Raw genomic sequence first — 20685 nt, forward strand, 5'->3', positions numbered from 1 at the left:
TAATTGCTTTGCTTAGTCCAAACAAACTCTTATGCTGATAGCAGCCAAAAACTTCCCCCTCCTCCTGCCTTCAATATTTTCCCGGGTCATTCCAAGTTCAGGGAGTGACTTTCACCTCAGATAACCTCTACACAAATCCAAATCTACCTTTGAATTCCTCTAACATTCTTTCATAGTTACCTCAGGGAAATCTTCACTCTTTGACCCCGCCCCAATTCACTCACAGGGCTAAAAACCACAGCCCTGTGTTTGACTTGTTAGTGATAAATCTGCATCAATGAAGAAGTTTGTTTGCTTACTTTCTAGTGCTAAAATATTTCTCACATGCTTCCTCTATGCCAGACACTGTGGACCACCAGGCGATGTGAGCTTGTGTCAGGAATCCTGACCAGTTTAGAGGGAAGATCAGATCAGATTTGCATTTTGAAACAATAATTCTGACTTCAGAATAAAACACATTGGTGGAATGCAAACATGTTATAGGGAGATCAATATCAAAAGATTCAAGTAAAAATAGTATTTTATGAGGATGAACAGCCTCTGATAATCTTGAAACGACATAGACATTCCTTTTAAAATCTTAAAAATGTTCATTTATTACCCAATCCTCTGATGATTAAGTCTATTTCAAGCAATGAAGTATTATTTAAGATCAAAATCTTAAGAACCTATTTCTCAATTATGATGATTCATAATAAACCGTTTTTACTATTTTTGACACAAACCTATGGTGGTCCTGCTTTCGTCCTTGGCCTGGAAGGTGGAGAGGAGGAAGGTCCAAGTGAGGCAAGGCTGGGGGTAAGGGGAGCAGGAGGTCCCCGTCAGACACCAGGGGGTACTCAGCAGGGCTTATGTTGGTGTACTTAGCTGGTACAGGATAACATCTTGGGCTTTATGTCCCAACACCTGATTCATTACCTTCCTGCCTCTCCTGCTCTGCTTTTCCCAACTTCATTTGAAATCATTCATGATCCAGATTTTAAAATGGTCATGCTTATCAATAAATACTCAGGAACCTTTTGTTGAGAAGGCAGTAATAAAAAAAAAATCTATACAGTATGAGCCAGAATCCCCAAAGCACATGATTTGGCAATGTCAGAGGCATATAAAAATTAGGAACATATTTCATTCTTGTCCTCAAAAAGAGGCTCAACAGAGCAATATTAACTATCATGGAGACAGACTCACAAACAGATCGCTATTGCCATTTAAGGATTGTCTCTGAGAAAGGGATCCTGTCTTCTAAAAATGTAATGATTCTGATTTAATATGCACATTAAAATATTTAACAATAAACCTCACTGAAGAATACTGAGAATGGGTGCTGTCCAGGTGATATTGTTAAAATAAATCTTCATTCACTTTTGTTTCATGGAATGCTGATTTCTATTTTATTTTATTTTTAAACCATGGTTTGATATATTTATACTTTTCAGCTCCTACTTTTGTTTCCTTTGCTGTGGTATTTCCAGATTTCACTTTTCAGGATGTTTGAATAATTTGTGACGGGTTATTTGGAGACACAGATTCCAAAAATGAAGGTAAGATTTTAGGTTGGTGAATGGTTCTGCTTGGAAGGGCATCCCCCGTTGAGGTTGAGAACAGTAAAGAAAAGTGAAAACCCTGAGGAAGGTAAAGCAAGAAAAGAAACAAGACACTATGGATAAGCAAAAAACAGTTTTATTTACAGGGAGAAATAGATCCTTTTTTGTGCTTTCTGTAGATGCAGCCAACTGGGACTTAACCCATTCCTAGTCTTCCCAACCACAAATGTGGTTAGCCCTAACTAGAGAAAAAAAAAATTAGGTTGAAGCTGTTACACACAAGAATTCATAGTCTGAGTTTCTTGTTGAAACATGGACCAGAAATGGGAGACAGTGGGGCCAAGAGCACTGGCTTTGGAGATTTAGACTGATAGATGATTACATATATATATACACACACATATAGATGATTATATATATACACATACATATATAATCATTTATCAATCTAATACACATATATCTATATAAAATTATCTCTCTCCCTATCTCTATATCTGTGTTTATATCACATGGTAAGCACTCAATGGCTGATGCTTTTGTTATTATTGTCAGATTGGCTTAGAGTTATTGGGGTCGGCTGAATGATGATCCTCTAAAGATGTCCACATTCTAATCCTTGGAACCTGTGAATGTTACCTTATATGGCAAAAGCGGCTTTGCAGATGTGATCGAATTAAGGATTTTGAGATGGGGAGATTATCCTGCGTTACCAAGGGGCTTGATGCAAACACATGGGTCTTTATAAGCCATGTGCAGAAGGAGTCCAAGTCAGAGAGAAGGTGATGTGATGACAGAAGCAGATGGACAGAGAGAAAGAGATTTGAAGATGCTAGCTTTTTGGTTTTTAATTTATTTTATTTATTTATTTTTGGCTGCACTGGGTCTTCGTTGCTGTGCACGGGCTTTCTCTAGTTGCGGAGAGCGGTGGCTACTCTTTGTTGCGGTGCGCGGGCTTCTCATTGCGGTGGCTTCTCTTGTTGCGGAGCATGGGCTCTAGGCACGCGGGCTCCGTAGTTGTGGCACACAGGCTCAGTAGTTGTGGCTTGTGGGCTCTAGAGCGCAGGCTCAGTAGTTGTGGCGCACGGGCTTAGTTGCTCCGTGGCGTGTGGGATCTTCCCGGACCAGGGCTCGAACCCATGTTCCCTGCATTGGCAGGTGGATTCTTACCACTGCGCCACCAGGGAAGCCCCAAAGATGCTACCTTTGAAGATTGAGGAAGGTGGCCATGAACCAAAAAATGTAGGCTGCCTTTGAAAGCTGAAAGGACAAGGAAACGGGGTCTCCCCTGGAGCCTCCAGAAGGAATGCAGCCCCATGGATTCACTTTAGACTTGTGACCTCCAGAACTGTAGACAACAAATTGACGTTGTTTTAAGCCTCTGAGTTTGATGTAATTTGTCATAGCAGCAATAGGAAACTAATACAGCTGTGGTTGGAAGGGACGTGTTGGAGCTTCCACCACAGCCACCTCTCTCTGGGTGGCCCATCTGTGGAGAGTCACACCCATGGTCCTAACGGAGCTTTTGAAGGGAGATCTGAAGGCACTCAGTGGCAGGCTCCCCAGTGCTGTCCTTAGAGACTTTCAGGCAGGTGCCTTGTCCTCTACATCACCAGCAAGCAAATTGTACCTGGCCCTGCACCTCCTTTGGAGCACACCTGGGATTTGGTGGGAGCTCGGGGATGGCAGGGAAGAGAAGGAGAAGCAGTAGCCCACCCACACACATTGCAAGTGGTGGATTGCCAGCTGTGGCTTTCCTGGAAGGCTCTTAAATGGCTTTCAGAACATTCTTTCTTGGGGCCCTACATTCTTTGGCAGGGCTGTCATGACCCAAGAGGAGTGGCCAGCAAGCCACATCCTCTGGGGTGTTTTGTGGGCTGCTCTGCAGCGTGGCATAGGGACCCTGGCTCAAGAGAGCTGCTTCCCTCTAAACCTAGTATTCAGGAAGTGTTTGGCCCTTTTCTGTTTATCCTCAAGATGAAAGGGAAGTCTCTCCATTGTCCGCCTACAAAAAGGAGTTTGCTCCTAGGGTTTAGGGAACTGTTATGTTGAGTCCTTACACCTGCTGAGATATCACCCCAAGTCCCAGAGGCCAAAAATAAAAGGCAACATCTCACTCTCTCAAGCAATGATTCAGTCACCAAGATCAGGCAAGAGACCATTCTCCTATTCTGTAATATCTTCTCACTCCTCTCTGCCCTCATATACAGCCCTAATCAATGGCTGTATGTTGTTGTCCCAACATTTTGAAATTGTTTGACTCTTCCCACCCCCCGACCCCAAATCCATGCATTCTTCAGTGCTGGAATCATGTCTAATAGACCCTGATATTCCCAGAGGTTAGCATGGAGCTTGGCACATAATAAGTTATTGATAATATTTGTTGGATGAACCAACTTTACACTATGCAGTTATTTATGTAGTTGATACCCACCAGATGTAGTTGTTTTTTTAAAAATTGAGGTATAATTTATGTATAACCCATCAAAAAGTATTAAATATTTGGTTCAATGATTTTTTTTTTTTTTTTTTTTTTTGGCTGTGTTGGGTCTTCGTTGCTGTGCAAGGCTTTCTCTCTAGTTGCAGTGCGGGGGCTACTCTTCGTTGCGGTGCGTGGGCTTCTCACTGCAGTGGCTTTTCTTGTTGTGGAGCACGGGCTCTAGGCATGTGGGCTTCAGTAGTTGCAGCATGAAGGCTCTAGAGCGCCTGGGCTGCGCGGGCTCAGTAGTTGTGGCGCACGGGCTTAGTTGCTCCGCGGCATGTGGGATCTTCCCCAACCAGGAACCGAACCTGTGTCCCCTGCATTGGCAGGTGGATTCTTAACCACTGCACCACCAGGGAAGTCCCTTTGTTCAATGATTTTGACAATTGAATACATGATGACAATTGAATGCACCAAAGAAGCAATAACTGCTATTCATGTATTTTTTTCACGATGGATGAATTTTGCCCATTTTTGGACTTCATATAAATAGAATCATACAGTGTATACTCTTTGGTTAGCTTCTTTCACTTAGCATAACTGGAAGTCTTAAGATTCATCCGTGTTGTTGCATCATCAGTACATTTTTCCCTTTATTTCTGATTATTATTCCAATTTATGAATATACCACAATATGTTTATTCATTTTCCTGTTGATCAACATTTGGCCTATTTCTAGTTTGGGGCTGTTATGAATAAAGCTCCTCTGAATATTCTTGTACAAATCTCTTTGTAGATATATGTTTTCATTTCTTTTGAGAAATACTGAGTATGAGATTTCTGAGTCATAAGATAGATGTAGAAGTTAATTTTGTAAAAAACTGACAAACTGTTCTACAAAGTGGTTGTACCATTCTCCGTTTCTAACAGCAATGTTTGAGAGTTCCAGTTTTTTCACATCCCCATCAACTTTTGGTATTGTCATACTTTAAATTTTAGACATTTTAATGAGTGTAAACATTGTAGTTGTAATTTGCATATCATGATGACTAATGATGTTGAAAAACATTTCATGTGCTTCTTGGTTATACATGTACCTTCTTTTGTGAAATGGCTGCTCCAATCTCTTGCCCATTCTAAAAAATTAGATCCTTTGTCTTATTATTGATTTGGAGGAGTTCTTTATATATACTGGAAAGAACCCTTTGTCAAATATATGTAACTGGCTTTCCTATTTATTTTCTTAATTGTGTGTTTTGATATGCAAAACATTTTTATTTGGCAAAAGCTAATTATCATTTTTAATAGTTGATGCGTTTTGCATCCTTTCTAAGTATTTTTTACCTACCTGAACATTGCAAAGATATTATTTCATGATTTCTACTAGAAACTTTATTGTTTTAGGTTCTACTTTGTTTTATGATCCATCTCAAACTGATCTTATTGTATGGAGTGAGATAGAAGTCAAAGTTATTTTTATTTTCATATAGTTATCCTGTTATTCCAGGTCCATTTGTTAAGTCTTCCTTTATTCATTGAATTATCTTGTCACTTTTGGTCAAAAGTCAATTAACTCTTTATGTGTGGGTCTATTTCTGGATTCTGTTCTATTGCTATTTTCCTATTTTCATGTCAATACCACAATGTCTTGATTCATCTAGCATTATTTTTAGTTTTGAAACCAGATATTATGTCTTCTAACTTTATTCTTTTTAAAAATTCTTTTGGCATTCCCATATCGGTTTTAGACTCAGCTTGTCAGTTTCTCTAAAAAAAGCCTGCTGGAATTTTAATAAGGATTATATTAAATCCATAAATAAATCTGGGGAGAATGAATGTCTTAACAACATTTAGTCTTCAAATTCATAAACATATTGTGTCTCTCCATTTTGTTTGGTCTTCTTTAATTTATCATAACAATGTTTTATAGTTTCTATTGTACAGGAATTGTATATCTTTTATTAGATTTTTTCTCAGTATTTGACATTTTTGATATTATTGCAAATGGTATTTTAAAATTTTTGTTTCCTAATTGTTTATTGCTAATATATAGAAATAGAATTAATTTTTGTATGTTCACCCTGCTAAATTCACTCTTTAGTCCTCATAGTTGTTTTCTCTATTCCATAAGGTTTTCTACATAAACATTCATGTCATCTGCAAAGAATGACAATTTTACTTTCTTTCTTTGTGCCTTTTACCTGTATACCTTTAATTTCTTTCTTTTTTTTTTTTTTTAATCTTATTACATTGGCTAGAACCTCCAGTAAAATGGTGAAAGTGGATGTCTTTGACTTGTTTCTGATCTTAGGAGGAAATATCATTAAGTAGTATATTGGTTATAGATTTTCAGAGAAGTCTTTGAGTAGTTTGAGGAAGTTCCTTCTATTCCTAATTTTCTCAGTTTTTTCATGAATGGTTGTTGACTTTTGTCAAAAATTTTTTATGCATCTACTGAGATGATCATATAGTTTTCTCTCTTTATTCTTTAATTTCACTGAATAATTTTCCAGTGTTATACCAACCTTGCATCTCTTGAAAACCTCACTTAGTCATGATGTATTTTCTTTTAAAATGTATAACTGGATTATTTTTCTAATGTTTTGTTAAGAATTTTAAATCTATCTCATGAGAAATATTGTCTGTAGTTTTCTTTTATTATGTCTTTGTCAGTATTTGGTACTGGGATTATGCTTGCTTTATAAAATGAGTTGGGAAAAATTATCCTCTTTTATTTTTGAAAGAGTTTGTGTTGAATTGGTAGTATTTCTTCCTTAAATCATGATGTCTAGTGGGAAGCAGCTGCATAGCACAGGGAGATCAGCTCGGTGCTTTGTGACCGCTTAGAGGGGTGGGATAGGGAGGGTGGGAGATGCATGAGGGAGGGGATATGGGGATATATGTATACATATAGCTGATTCACTTTGTTATACAGCAGAAACTAACACAACATTGTAAAGCAATTATACTCCAATAAAGATTAAAAAAAAATCATGATAGATTTCATTAGTAAAATCACCTGGGTTTCAAGTTTTTCTTGTACAAAGATTTTTGAAAATGAATTCAGCTATTTGAGTTGACGTAAGAATATTTATGTATGTATGTATCTATTTTGGTAAGTTATGTTTTTAAAATTATGTTTCTATTTCATCTATATTGTTTAATTTATCAACACAAAGTTGTTTGTAATGTTTCCTTAATATCTTTTGCTTGATTGTAGGACTTGTAGACGTGCTCCCTTTTTTCATTCCTAATGCTGATAAAAGTATTTTCTCTGTTTTACTTGATCAATCTTGCAACCTTTTATTAACCTTTTGAGGGAAACATTTTGACTTTATTATTTGTCAGTTTCCTATTTCATCGATTGCCATTCTCACCTTCGTTATTTTTCTTTTTTCTACTTTGGGTTTAATTTGTTCTTTTTCTAGCTTCTTAATGTGGAGCTTTAGATCGTATTCCAAGCCCTACTTTTTTTCCTGAAAAATGTAAAACTATACATTTGCCTCTAAATACTTCTTCAGGTATATTGCACAAATGTTGGTAGGCATTCCTAAACTATGTGTTCCTGAACTATGAAACTATGAACTATGACTATCTGGGCTAAAAAACAGTTTCTCTTGATAAATAAACAATTAACAAATACTGTGGAAAAAAATCATTCAGTTCAAAATATTCGCTTTTTGTGAAACACATGCCCTCAAAGTTAGATACTTCCCCCCTCCCATCTACTTTACTTTCAGTGTTCTTCTTTGGCGTCTTTCCATCCCAAAGCCTGACCCATCTCTAAAATGGGACACTGGGAATACATCAGGAACCCACTAATGACTTATAGTGTGTTCTAAAAAATCATGCCTGGCTTTAACTAAATAATGTATAGTTCTCACTCCACAGCGGAGGCTGAGGCATCGTCTACTAACCCTATCCATTGCTTTCATAAATCCCACTTCAAGGTCTTTCCATGTCGTGATGTACACAGGTGTTTGGGTTTAGGGTGCCCTGGCATGACCCTTGCTGACAACAGTGTCTTGCCCGGAGATGGAAAAACACATGAAAAGTAGAGCCCTTACAAGAAGCTGCTTTAACAACGCTTTCCTCTGTCAGGGTGTGGTGCTCATTAGACTTTTGCACCCCTCCTACCCAAACATTCCCTCATTTCCTGTTGCAAAACAGTGCAACGGCCCCTATGGTAGATACTTTAATAATAGTGCTGCCTCCAAAAACGAAGATCACAACTCACTCCACATCCACAGTTGCCACAGGGTCCTCTACAGAGGCGTGTGTTATCTCGAAGCCCTGGGCAGAGCTCCCCAAAGCCTGAAGAGCCCATTGCTGAGCAAGAGGGGCTCACAGGCCACACGCAGACACCAAGCTGCAGGGCTGGCAAAGCAGTGACAGGAGAGCCGGAGGGGAGCCCTATCTTGCCTTTGATCATGTCTTTCAAACCAACAACGAAAGTCTTCCCTCAGTGACAAATACCAAAACCTGGAAAAACCAATTCTCTTTTGGACTGACAATCCCTGCACTGTGATCTCCTCTGGACTGGCGATCCCTTGTAACAAGGTAATTGTAGGGAAGATGGCCTGAGTGAGGCCTGATCTCAGTGTCACAGGCTGCAAGTCACAGAGAGAATTGTTTCCCCCAGGAATGACTGATATTTTCTTTCCTGGTCTGTTTGGTTTCCTCTTTTTCTCATTAGCTTTTACATTCAAGAAATATTCATTGGAATAATTAAAAAATTAAAGTTTTCCCAATGCTTTGCAGAAATCAGGTAATGTTATTTGGGCAGTACCAGCCAGTTGCATAATTCTAAGTCACCTGGGGTGTATGAAGAGATAGTGTCCATTAGGAAAGAACACTTCTTGCCCACACCTTGTGTTTCCACACTGGAGAGTCTCTGTTAGAGAAACGATCTGGTCCCTCCTCCCATTTAGGGCACAGCAGAATCAGGCATATGTGACACTGCTGCTTCTATGTTCTCTTGTTTTAGAGCTGCCTTCCTGCAGGAAGTCTGCTGTTTGCTTTCTGGGCCATAGACTAAGCAGAGTAGGGCAGGCTGTAGCCCTGGTATGGAGGTGGCAGTTGTCCAGGGCTGGCTGTGACCCAGTAGTTACAACACAGCAGGAGGTCTACTTAATTCAGGGGAAGTGGCTTATTTACCAAGCTCATGTTCTGTGCCTAAATTGCATCCTCCAAACAGCATTGTCACTGGGGATGCTGCTGTGTTTTTTCCTATCTGACTCCTGTATCTATTTCTTAGTTGGTTCTGAACTCAGGAAAGGGATTAAATGATGATATTTATTGACTCATACCTTAAATGTCAAAATTCCTTTAGGCCTGAGTCCAGCAAGATTATGGGAATAATGATCAGACTGGGCTTGAGACTTCTTTTTTATTTATTTATTTATTTATTTTTGGCTGCATTGGGTCTTCATGGCTGTGCGTGGGCTTTCTCTAGTTGCGGAGAGCGGGGGCTACTCTTCATTGCAGTGCGCGGGCTTCTCATTGCGGTGGCTTCTCTTGTTGCTGAAAACAGGCTCTAGGCGCACGGGCTTCAGTTGTGTGACACGTGGGCTCAGTAGTTGTGGCTCGTGGGCTCTAGAGCACAGGCTTAGCTGCTCTGTGGCCTGTGGGATCTTCCCGGACCAGGGATGGAACCCGTGTCCTCTGCATTGGCAGGCGGATTCTTAACTACTGCACCACCAGGGAAATCCCCTGAGCCTTCTTGACAAAACCTCCCATGGAAGGAATTCTTTCCCCTCTGCTCCCACTACTTCCCAGCAAACAGCATTTCCTGAAGATGGCAAACCTGGCCCACCCCTGCAAGTAGGGCAGCTGGGACAACATGTCTGGGTATGTGACCTTGGGATACTTGTTTAACCGGAATGTTTACAATTTAGGTGTGGTCCTTAGTTGTTAAGCTCTTGATTTGTTTTGTTGTTTTTGTTTGCTTAGAAGAGAGAATGTCAGCACTGGCATCAGTTAGTGAGTATTCTACTGACAAATCGTGCTATGTCTCATAATTCATCTCTTTTATAGCAGGTAAGGAACGCTGAAATGCTGATGTTTTTAAGTAAAAATTTTCATTCAACAAATATTTACTGAATGCTGCGTCAGGAAGTTTTCTAGAGCTAGGACTACAGTTATGAGCAAAACCAGATATAAACTCTGACCTCATGGAACTTTTACTTTAGAGAAGGAGAGTGGCCTTAGCAGTCACCAGAAATGAATGTGAAAATGCCTGCCTTTCTTTTCTCAATGTTCCTGGCCAGACTGAGCTAATTTGTTATTCTGTGGATCTCATATGAGGCCCTAAAGATGATTTATTCTGTTGCCATTTTAAAGATTAAGCACTGCAATCTTACGTATGTGTTCTCTAGAACTAGTATTGGGCTACATTTTTTAAACATTTCATTGCTATGCTTTATAATGTAGAGTCAAATCTATAACAGGAGGCTTAATTAGATTTCATTTAATGTAAGATACTGTCAATTGGAAAACCATTATTTTATATACTACTATGAAATAAAAAATTTGTAAGTTAAACTGACATGTCAACAAAATTAAGACATAGCCTGATATCAGAGATATTGAAACGTGAAAAAAAATAGTTTAGCACTCTCTAAAGAGTGGTCTCTGGACCAGAATCATCAGTGGTCTCTGGACCAAAATCAGCATCACCTGGAAACTTGTTGGGAATGCAAATTACGCAGCTTTACCACAGACTTCTGGGGGTGGGACCCATGCGATCTGGGTTTAACAAGCCCTCCAAGTGATTCTGATGCATGATAAAGTTTCAGAACCACTGAAATAGTGCACTTTAATATCTCTTGAATTTGATATTTCCAAGACATTTTCATAGATTTAATCATTTCAGCAAACATCTTGAAAACCTATTACTTGTAAGACATCATGCTGGATGCACAATACGTAGAGTTGAACAGGACTTACTTGCCAACCAGGAATTTATAGTCTAGAGGCAGATTTGTAATTTAAGAACTAAAAGATCAGACCCAGTGTGATGAGTTCTGTGAGTGAGGTACCCTCAAAAGGCCGGGGAAGCCCTGGGGAAAAAGAGGTAACTTCTGACTTTAATATTGGTGAAGAGTTCATAATGGAGGTGGAATTTAACACTATGCCTTGAAGGATGTGCAGCATTTAATTTTTCAGAATGAAAATAAATGAGAAATAATATTTCATAGAAGGCTTTTCTTCCCAATCCTGTTCTTTTTTATGGAAATTCCTGAAAAAGCTGGAAATTAATTAGAAAGGCATATGATGAAAAAATAAGTGTGATGGCGATCATGACAATCTTCCCCTTGGACTCCCTGGGGATAGGTTCACCATCAGCACCTTGGTGCCAACAGAAATTCCAGTGGGTGCCAGGGAAAAAGGCAAGCCTGAGCACTTCTTTTTATCAGCTTGTAATACTCGCGATGGAAATATTGTTGATGAGAAGCAGACAGTGTCCCAGAGCAGTTTTTCTGGAAGGACAAAGTGAGAGAACCCAGAGCCCAAGAAGCCTTGTATGGTATACTTTTTTTTTTTAATATAAAAACCCACTAGCATCTTTGTCAACAATAGCCACTTAGAAAATGTAGTAGACAAAGAGCATCTTATCATGGTAACAGCAAAACACTAAGATTAACCTAATAGTAAATGTGCTAAAGGACTCCATATTTTGTATGTAATAATTCTCTCCAAATTAATCTATATAGTAAAATAATCTGAATAAACTTGACATACTGATTGTAAAGTTCATATAAAGGAAAAATGTTTTTAAAATATCCAAGAAAATGTATGGAAAAATTAAAATGTGAACTTGCATGACCAAATATTAAATATACTATTATATGTAGTTATGTTAATTAAAATTCTTCCTCCAGATACAGAAAAGAACAAAGAGAGAGGAATAAAAATGCCTTCTATATATGTGAATTTAATACATAAAGTCAATCAGGCATTTTAATCAGTGGAGAAAGGGGAGAATATATGAAATAAAGAGCACTGGGAAAATTATTCTAGCACTTTGGAAGAAAACTCAAATTCCTACATCATTCCATATACAAAAATAAATTCCAATGCAATTTAAGCACTAAACACCACAAAATATAAGCATAGTGGAAGAAAATATGGGAGAATTCTTTTATAATCTTGTGATTAGTAATAGGTATGGTATATTTTGGGTCCGAGCTGTGGAACAGATGTATCACGGGATTTCACTGTCCTGGAGGGTCTCAAGTTAACCTCATTTACATTGTAGTCACCGACTTTTGGACACATAAAATTTAGAAGCACGGAACATTTGAGCTTAAAAGAACAAGGATAAAGAGAAAAAAGCTTAAAGGAATAAGGATAAAGGGAAAAAAGATTTTTTAAAACCCCAGAAGCAGTGCAATGGCCAACTTGGACTACAGTCCAATCTGTAAGTGAATTTAATTCTTTACGCTATCTTCAGCAGCAGAGCACTGTGCATCAGGTTTGTGCTGCTCACACCTTCATGTGGGAGGGGTACAGCCTTCCCATTTATTGCAGACAGCAAAGAGACCAAAGCCATGCAGCTACTCACCCAAGAAGTGTTTCAGCCACTTCTCTTCAACAAGAAGAGGTGTTGTTAACGTGAGAACTGTGAAAGGTCTTTGGAGTTAGAGTCATTCCCAGGGGTTCTGAGAATGGTCACAGCCTGTTTCTAACTCCCGAATTTGGGAGACAAAAGGAAAGCAGAGAAAAGAAAAAAAAAAAAAAAGGAAAGCAGAGCTCTGACAAAAGGCAGTAAGGGGATCCTTGCCAAGTCATCTGGATGCTTCTCTTAGCCACAAACACTTCTTTTCCATTTTGATTGGACATTAGCCCCTGACTCTCCACCTCTCACCTCCCCTCCCCCAGTGCGATGGAATTGCGTTCGTGGTATGCTCTTTACCTGACAGGCATGGGGTACAGGCTCTTAGCAACTCTGAAGGCTTTTGGAGGAGCAGTCTCCATCATATGTGTCTTGCTAAGTCCTCCTGCACATCCATGGGATGTGGCCAGCCTCTCCCACCCACAGTTCCATCACCTCGGGAACCCCAAGGAGTACTTATGTTAGATAATGATGCCATAAAAGATCCAAAGAGATATCAGTTGCAAACCAAGCACAGAACCTTTGTGTCTGAAATAAGACATATTTTGAAAAGTCAAGGATTCTGTGTTCTTCTGCTTCATTCTCAACTCACTAGGAATAACTCTCCAAAGGCTTATTTAAGACACCACTTGATGTTTTTGAGCTGCGTGCTCCATACCACGTGAGAGAATCTGAGGCTCTCATACTACTTGCTCTGCCTGTTAAAATGCAGTAGATAAGAGAACATAAGATTTCAACATGGTTATACAATTTTTACCTTTGGGGAAGGTGGAAGCAAGCAGGGATCTGCAATCTTGGTTTTGGATATTCAATGAAAAATGTACATTCAGAACATATCCCAGCCAGCAGGACAGGAATAAAGACGCAGATGTAGAAAATGGACTTGAGGACACGGGGAGGGGGAAGGGTAAGCTGGGACGAAGTGAGAGAGTAGCATTGACATATATACACTACCAAGTGTAAAATAGATAGCTAGTGGGAAGCAGCCACATAGCACGGGGAGATCAGCTCCCTGACCTTTGTGCTTTGTGTCCACCTAGAGGAGTGGAATAGGGAGAGTGGGAGGGAGACGCAAGGGGTAGGAGATATATATGGGGATATATGTATATGTATAGCTGATTCACTTTGTTATACAGCAGAAACTAACCCACCATTGTAAAGCAATTATACTCCAATAAAGATGTTAAAAAAAAAGAAAATATCCCAGCCAAACTGAGTATATTGCTTTTTCAGATGCAGTGATATTCACAATGAAGAAATTAAATGTCTTATAAGGAAGGCATTATTAACAAGTATTATTTTGATTCAGAACTGGACTGGGGCCTTACAAGTCTTCTCTAGGTATCCGTGGGATAGTAGAGGAGGCCTGTAATAGTAGGTAAGAGCCTGGGATTTGAATTTAGAGAGGCTTGGTTTGAATCCCAGCTCTTCTGTTTACTGGGACCTGGAAAATTTGCTTCAGCTCATCTGTGAAATGGAGATAATAATGTCCATCTTGTAGGGTTATTAGAATTGTTTCTGAGGAGCAAATACACTGATGTTTGTAAGCACAGCACCTGGCATGCGGTACATTCTCACTGAGTGGTATTTAAACAATTACCCATACATGCATCGTGGGCTCCACACTCTTAAAAACAGCAGACCTCTTCTCCTACTTAGCAGAGACCAGGGGACAGAACCATTGTCTGTGGGAGGCTCACAGCAGGGAAAGCAGTGGGAAAGGTAGGGTGGAGAGTGGAAAACAGAGCAGACAGCACAAGGCATTCTCCGAGCGCCTGTCAAAGGAGGTCTTTCTCCATCATGTTGATGCAGGAAGTCAGGACAAAGTGTCCATCAGGGCCCACAGAGGGGCATGTGCTTGACCATCAAGGATAAGCTCCCAGTCATGAATTCCTGCCTGTAATGAAAATGGTGTTACGTGGATGCTCTGTGAGGAAGCACTTAAGTAAATGATACTTTTGTAGGCAAGGCGAAAAGAAAGTTGAACCATTGGTCACTGACTAGGAGTTGAGGGAGTGATGCCATTTTCTTGCAAAGTAATGATGAGCACAAACTTTCCAAACCACTCATCTGCTTTGCATGTGTAAAACTGGCATCTGAGCACGTCATTTGGCACAAAATCGTGCAGCATTAACGTTTTCATATGGATCATGAAAGTATGTAAAAAACTAATTGCCACATGGGAAACCAATACTGGCTTTGGCTAGCTGATCATTAATTGTTCTTTACAAGAATGACAGCCGTGCTGAGGATGGTGCCTACTCTGTCCTTATTTGCAATTTTCTAAGAGGGGATCATCACCAGTCATTTCTCTGTCCAGAGAAGCAACATTCTGAGCAGCTGTATCCTTTAAAATCACAAAACTTGGCATGTCCTTCAACCACCTTGTTCCTTTAGGCCCACAACTGGGTCACTGAGACCTGTGAGCCAACACATTCTTTTCAGGTGAGAGCCCGGAGTTAAGAACGCAAGCAAAAACACAGAAATAAACCAACCACGTGCCTCCTTTGGGCATCTGATTTGGCCTATAAGTGTGGACTCAAAAATAACTAGAGGTTTAATTGCACATCTAAATTTAGTGCATGAATTTGCATGTGTAAGTAATCAGGGAAGTATTTGCTTAAAAATGTGTTCCATTTCCTCTGTTTGCTCTAAATCAAATTGCCAAGCAGCAGATCAGATTCTGAAATACTTTTTAAAAATGTGTTCTAGAGCCCCACCGCTTTAGCCTGCAATCCTGTGGGACCTCAGGACCCAACTGGGATAGACACATGAGAGCTGTTTTCAAGGAGGCTACCAATGGCAATCAAGGACATGGGCCAAAGTTGGTCAAGTGACTTTAGATGGGAGTCCCTTTCCCTCAGTCTCCACCCCAACAGGAACCAGATCCCATCCATACTGATTTAGCTGTCCTTTTGGTTACAATAGTAAGAACATTCAGTGGGCACACGGGAGGGGTATTATGAAGGACCAGAGATAGAGCCTGGTATAGTATTGCCTATCTCCATTCATTCATTCACTCAGATATTTTTCATGTGCCTATTATATACCATATTATCAATACAAAGATGAAAAAACCATAATTCCTGCTTTTAAGAAGGTAACAATCTAGAGGGAGACTTCACACAGATAATGATAATATGCTGTAGTAGGTGCTATTAATATTGGTGGGGCAGGTTGAATTGCTGGTTCCAACTCCTCACTTCCCTGTAGCATTAGTATTAGCTATCCACCCTTTCCGTGGCTTCATAGGTAGAGTGGACTTCCCTGGCCCTTGGCTCTGGGCTTGGCCATGTGCCTTGTTTTGGCTTGGAGTGGGCTTGCTTGGCTGGGCTTGAGTTTATGGATGACCATGAGGGAAATAGGTCCTGGTAAACCACTGCACATCAGAAGGAGACATGGAGCAAGGGCCGTTCCAGCCATCCTGCAGATGAATGAGAATAAGTGCTTTTTTTTGTATTCCACTGAGGTTTTGTATGCAGTAAAAGCTGACTGATATACCAGGTTTTGTGCAGGCAAATCCATGAGGGGCTCCAAGACCAGGCTTGAAGGTCCCCAGGAGGCTCCTGAGAGATGAGGATGACTAAGCTGAGACCTGGAGAATGAGTGGGCTGTGTGCATAGGGAAGGGAAGGGCTGGGGGCGGGAGTTAGTGGTGAGAGGTAGAAGGAAGGGCAGATGGAAGGGATGGAGGTCCCAAAGAGCTCAGCTTGTTCTCTGAGCTACAAGTAGTGAGTGTTTCTTGGCTGGGGCAGGTAGAAGCACCAGTGACCTTGCACAGGGCCATTATCCTGAAGAGAGGGGAGGCCCAAATCCAGCAGTCTTCTTGAGGGCACTTTCGCTATACACCGACTGCTATACATCACTGAGGATTTCTTTGCCAGGAGTTTCTTGTAGAGAAGAGTGACTTGAGGGAAAAGCTTCAGGTTATTTTGACCTGTATTCATTTCCTATTATCCATTTTGAAAGTAAGGGTCAAATTGACCAGGAGTCTGGTTAAAGACTAAAGTCCACTGAGTGTGATACATATAATTCTGGTAGATGGTATACTATGTCATGTACAATATTCCAACTGTATTTTGGGGCAACAACTTCTATTTATCAGATGGCTTTTCTTAAAGCTGATCATTTTCGTTTTCAGGATATATATTCCAGAATCATAGAACTGTAGAATTTGTAGAGACTTAAAATTTTCTTATGCAACTTTCCTGAAGGGCACCAGAGAGGGAAGTGGATAGCTAGAGATCCACTAGCTCTCTTGGTAGGGCTGGAAAAGGCAAGGTTTTTCACTTTAGTCTGTTGCTCACTCTCCCTTCCCTACCTACCTTTCTTATTTCCTTCCTTCCTTCTTTCCCCTCCCTCCTGTTTTCTTTCTTTGTTTCTTTGCTTCTTTCTTTCTTTCTTCCTCCCTCTCTCTCTCTCTCTTCCACCATGCTAGGCCTTACCTGGAATATTTTCCTTTTTGTCTTTCTTCATGCTAGAAATTCCACTTTTTACTACTGGATCAGAGCCATGATTGACTAGCCCAGGCACCTGTCTTATGGGAGGCACCACACATGGAGGGCCCAGCTTGACACACACACACACACACACACACACACACACACACTCACACACACACACACACACACACACACACACACACACACACACAGATCACAGTAGCAATTCTGTCTCTTCTCTCTATTTTACAGTGTACCTAGGATTCTAAATATTGTTAAATATTTTTTTTTCTTTTCCTTTGGTTAAAAAGGTCTTCAATATAATAACCCATGTTTATTTGAAATGAAGGGGATTTTAATTGTTCAAAAGTTCAAAATATTCAATCCATTTCTTTAAAAGAACAATAATATATTGGACTACTCAGGATTTAGCATTTTCTTTGAATAATGCCATGTTAGAGAATCATTATAGACTTAGCAGGATTAGTTGACCTCACACTTGTGTTTCTGTACTCTATCTGAAACCTACATCATATTAACTGATAATAATAAGAGCCAGTTCCACCTATAACTCATACTGCAAGTTGACTTTGTCATGACTCACAAGCACACCATTAACACGTAGTTAAGTATGTATACTTTTTCCTTCTTTCTTTTCCTCTTCTTTCTTTCTTTTCGGTTTAGAACAATTTTAACTTCATGTGGCACATACTTTTCTGAAATCTGACTGATGCCTTGGCGACATACTCCTTTCATGAGATCTAAACTCAAAGTTCAGAAGATTTTTTTTTTCTAACAAGTACAAAATTGTCAAGATGATCTTAAAAGCCTATGACTCAGCTATGTATTCTTGAGTCAGTAATTAAATGGAGAAACCATTCAGTTATTTGCCAAGGAATTTTACCTCTTGAGAGTGTCCTGGTGTTAGAAACTATCCAGACCATATAACTGGGAAGTTAAAATTAACAACCAGAAAAATGACTGCCTTTGCCTTCAGCATTTCTCTCTGATGAAATCTGGCTTTGAGGAAGCTTGTAATCTGGGTTCTAGTCCCTGCTCTGCCACAATTCCACATGTGACCTTGGGCAAATCACATAAGCCTCTGTGGTCTCAGACTCCTCATTTGTCAAATTAGAGGGTTGAATCAAGTTAGCTTGAAATGCCTGCCTATTTCTATGTCTAGCTCTTAAAGTTATTATCCCAAGAATGTTTGGTTGTTATTTATTCTCCAAATCCACTTAGATGAGAACCAGTAAGAAGGAGGCTGAAACTGCGGCAAGTGGCACACAGGTTGAATTTAAAGAACTTTACCATAGAAAGAAATATTAACCACAAAGCCAGATCATACAGTTAATCTGGCTGCTCTCAGAGGTCCTTAAGAAGGGCTTGCAAATAGGAAGCCTGATTTGGTTTACATATAGTTCTCCCTGAGCCTAGCATCGATTACAAAGGAGGGCAGATTCTTCTACAAACAAGGCCCGATTTTATAAGTGACTATTTTATTTAGTATCTTTATTGGGACTCTTAAATTATAGAAGCAACCATCATCTTAAGTGAATTTTGGTATCACTTTTTGTTTTAAGCATGTAGATACCTCATGGAGCCCGAAAACAGAAATGCAGGTGAACCTCAGGATGGGTCTGTAGCCAGGAGTAGAGAAGTCGTCAGGAGCCTCCAGAGGCCCCTCTCTCTATCTCTTGCTGCTACTTCTAGTTATTGCCTTCATTCTTTGCTCTCTGCAGAATATGCAGCCTCAGATAGAAGAGTCCCCCCTTCCCAACCACCATTCAACACATATACATACACAGTTCCAGAGGCTAAAGTTTACTTTGTCTTCATATAAGGAAACTGATTTGTTGCAAATGTCTCAATTCAGATACAATTCAGATTCCAAATTCCTAAAAGAAAGAATCCAGGAACTCCCTGGTGGTCCAGTGGTTAGGACTCAGTGCTTTCATTGCTGGGGCCCAGGTTCAGTCCCTCGTCGGGGAACTAAGATCCTGCGAGTTGCATGGCACAGCCAAAATAAATAAATAAATAAAATAAAAGCAAACAAATAAACAAACAAAAACTAAAATAAAGAATCTGATTGCCTTGATTGGCTCAGCATGGCCAAGCATTCATTCATCCCTGGTGCGGTCAACTGCAGCCAAGGAGGCAGGGTCATGCATTACAGACAGGGCTGTGGAGCAGGAATTCTGCACTGCACAACTCTAGGGGGCACTTTTCACATTGTGTTGTGGGTGTGTGTGTGTGTGTGTGTGTGTGTGTGTGTGATGCTCAATGGTGTTGTGCAATGAGAGGTCCTCAGCTATAATCAAAAGGCACTTACTATAAAGATCCAACCAACTGCAGTTGCTAGAAAATCAACCTCTTCTCCAGTACAACTCCCTCCCACATTCTAGACCTTAGTAACTTTCCTCTACTCGGGGCCAGAAATCCCACCAATCTGTCAGATCCATGACACATGTCTGATTCTTTACAGTTCTGTATCCTTTTGCCTGAGATGAGCATCCAGAAAGAGATCTCCCGTGTTTCCTTTCTAAAAGCCACTAGGATGTGACAATGGCTCTCAAGAAATCTATGAGACCTGTTCCCTCCTCCTCACTTAGAGGCAAGGATTCCAAGTGGTTGATCTTCTGAAGTGCTGTCTTCTGGAATCCAGCATTTTCTTGGTTTCACCTCCACAATCAAAATCATTGTGCACTGAGAAGAGACAGTTCTCACAGTAACACCAAAGCACACAGATCCATTGGACATGGACCAGTATTACACACTTTTAATTTATTTTCTTTGGTTCACAACTTCTTCATGCAGATTTATGAAGACTAGACGTGGAGATCAGTTTAGCCCTAATTCTGCCTTATTTAACTTGGCCATTCCAGGACTGAGCCTTTACTCAAGTGGCTAGAGTTATGATATCAAGTCTTTGAAAAGCTGAGCTGCTTTGTTTGGTGCTTGGCATCTGGTACATGTAAAACAGCTTGGATCTGATATTTCCTTTCCTCTAAGTAAGAACACATCTCTTGAAAAGGTTTGGTGTAGTCTTGCCAAAGAAGGAAGCAGGAAACTCAAGCCAGCCTAGAGTTTTGTGAGCCACGGAAAACTGGCTAAATTCACCATGAAAATAATTTGGAAACATGAAGTGAATACAGAATGGCCTCTCCCTAGCCCAGTTCTTCATTCCAGTCTTGGGAATACTATGCATTAATGCATATTTGCTGAAAAACAACGTGATGTTGAAATGTTAACAGTTTATCTGAACCTAGTTCAGAATTGTGATCATCTGACCAAGTATCATGAAGTTTCCCTTTGACCTATCTTTGAAAAATAATGCTTGTAGTGGAATTGGTGACACAAACAAATACTAAACTTTTCTTAAGTGATTAACAATATACTTGGCATGTGATGAATACATACATTTGAAATGAACCTGTGCTTTTATTAAATTAAGTCTAAAGTGTTAAAAAAGCAATTACTTTGAAAATATCTTATGACACAGAATTTCATTAATTCAAACAGTTATCCCGCCCTTTGATCTGAATTAGTGATGCTCAATTGTATGTAAAATGAAGGGGAAAATGTTAGTCTTATCCTTCAAAAACAGCTCACCCTGGTGCCTACAAGTTCCTAGGAGTTTCCACATATGCACAAACAGCAG

At 40.0% G+C, this 20685-nt stretch overlaps 1 long non-coding RNA gene across 2 annotated transcripts in view; it reads left to right on the plus strand.

Annotated features, from left to right (window-relative positions):
* The first annotated feature begins 8256 nt into the window (after positions 1-8256).
* The window catches only part of LOC112405185 (uncharacterized), a 124488-nt gene continuing 112059 nt past the window's right edge, over positions 8257-20685 (plus strand). Inside the window, exon 1 of one of the 2 annotated variants that reach the window (XR_003004284.1) lies at positions 8257-8526. This is a non-coding gene — a long non-coding RNA (uncharacterized LOC112405185). Of the gene's footprint in view, positions 8527-9567; positions 9817-20685 lie in introns of those variants that run through there. The other variant, XR_003004283.1, reaches the window with a different exon arrangement.

The sequence above is a fragment of the Neophocaena asiaeorientalis genome, unplaced genomic scaffold, assembly GCF_003031525.2.
Source record: "Neophocaena asiaeorientalis asiaeorientalis breed wild unplaced genomic scaffold, Neophocaena_asiaeorientalis_V1.1 scaffold171, whole genome shotgun sequence".
Lineage (NCBI taxonomy): Eukaryota > Metazoa > Chordata > Mammalia > Artiodactyla > Phocoenidae > Neophocaena > Neophocaena asiaeorientalis.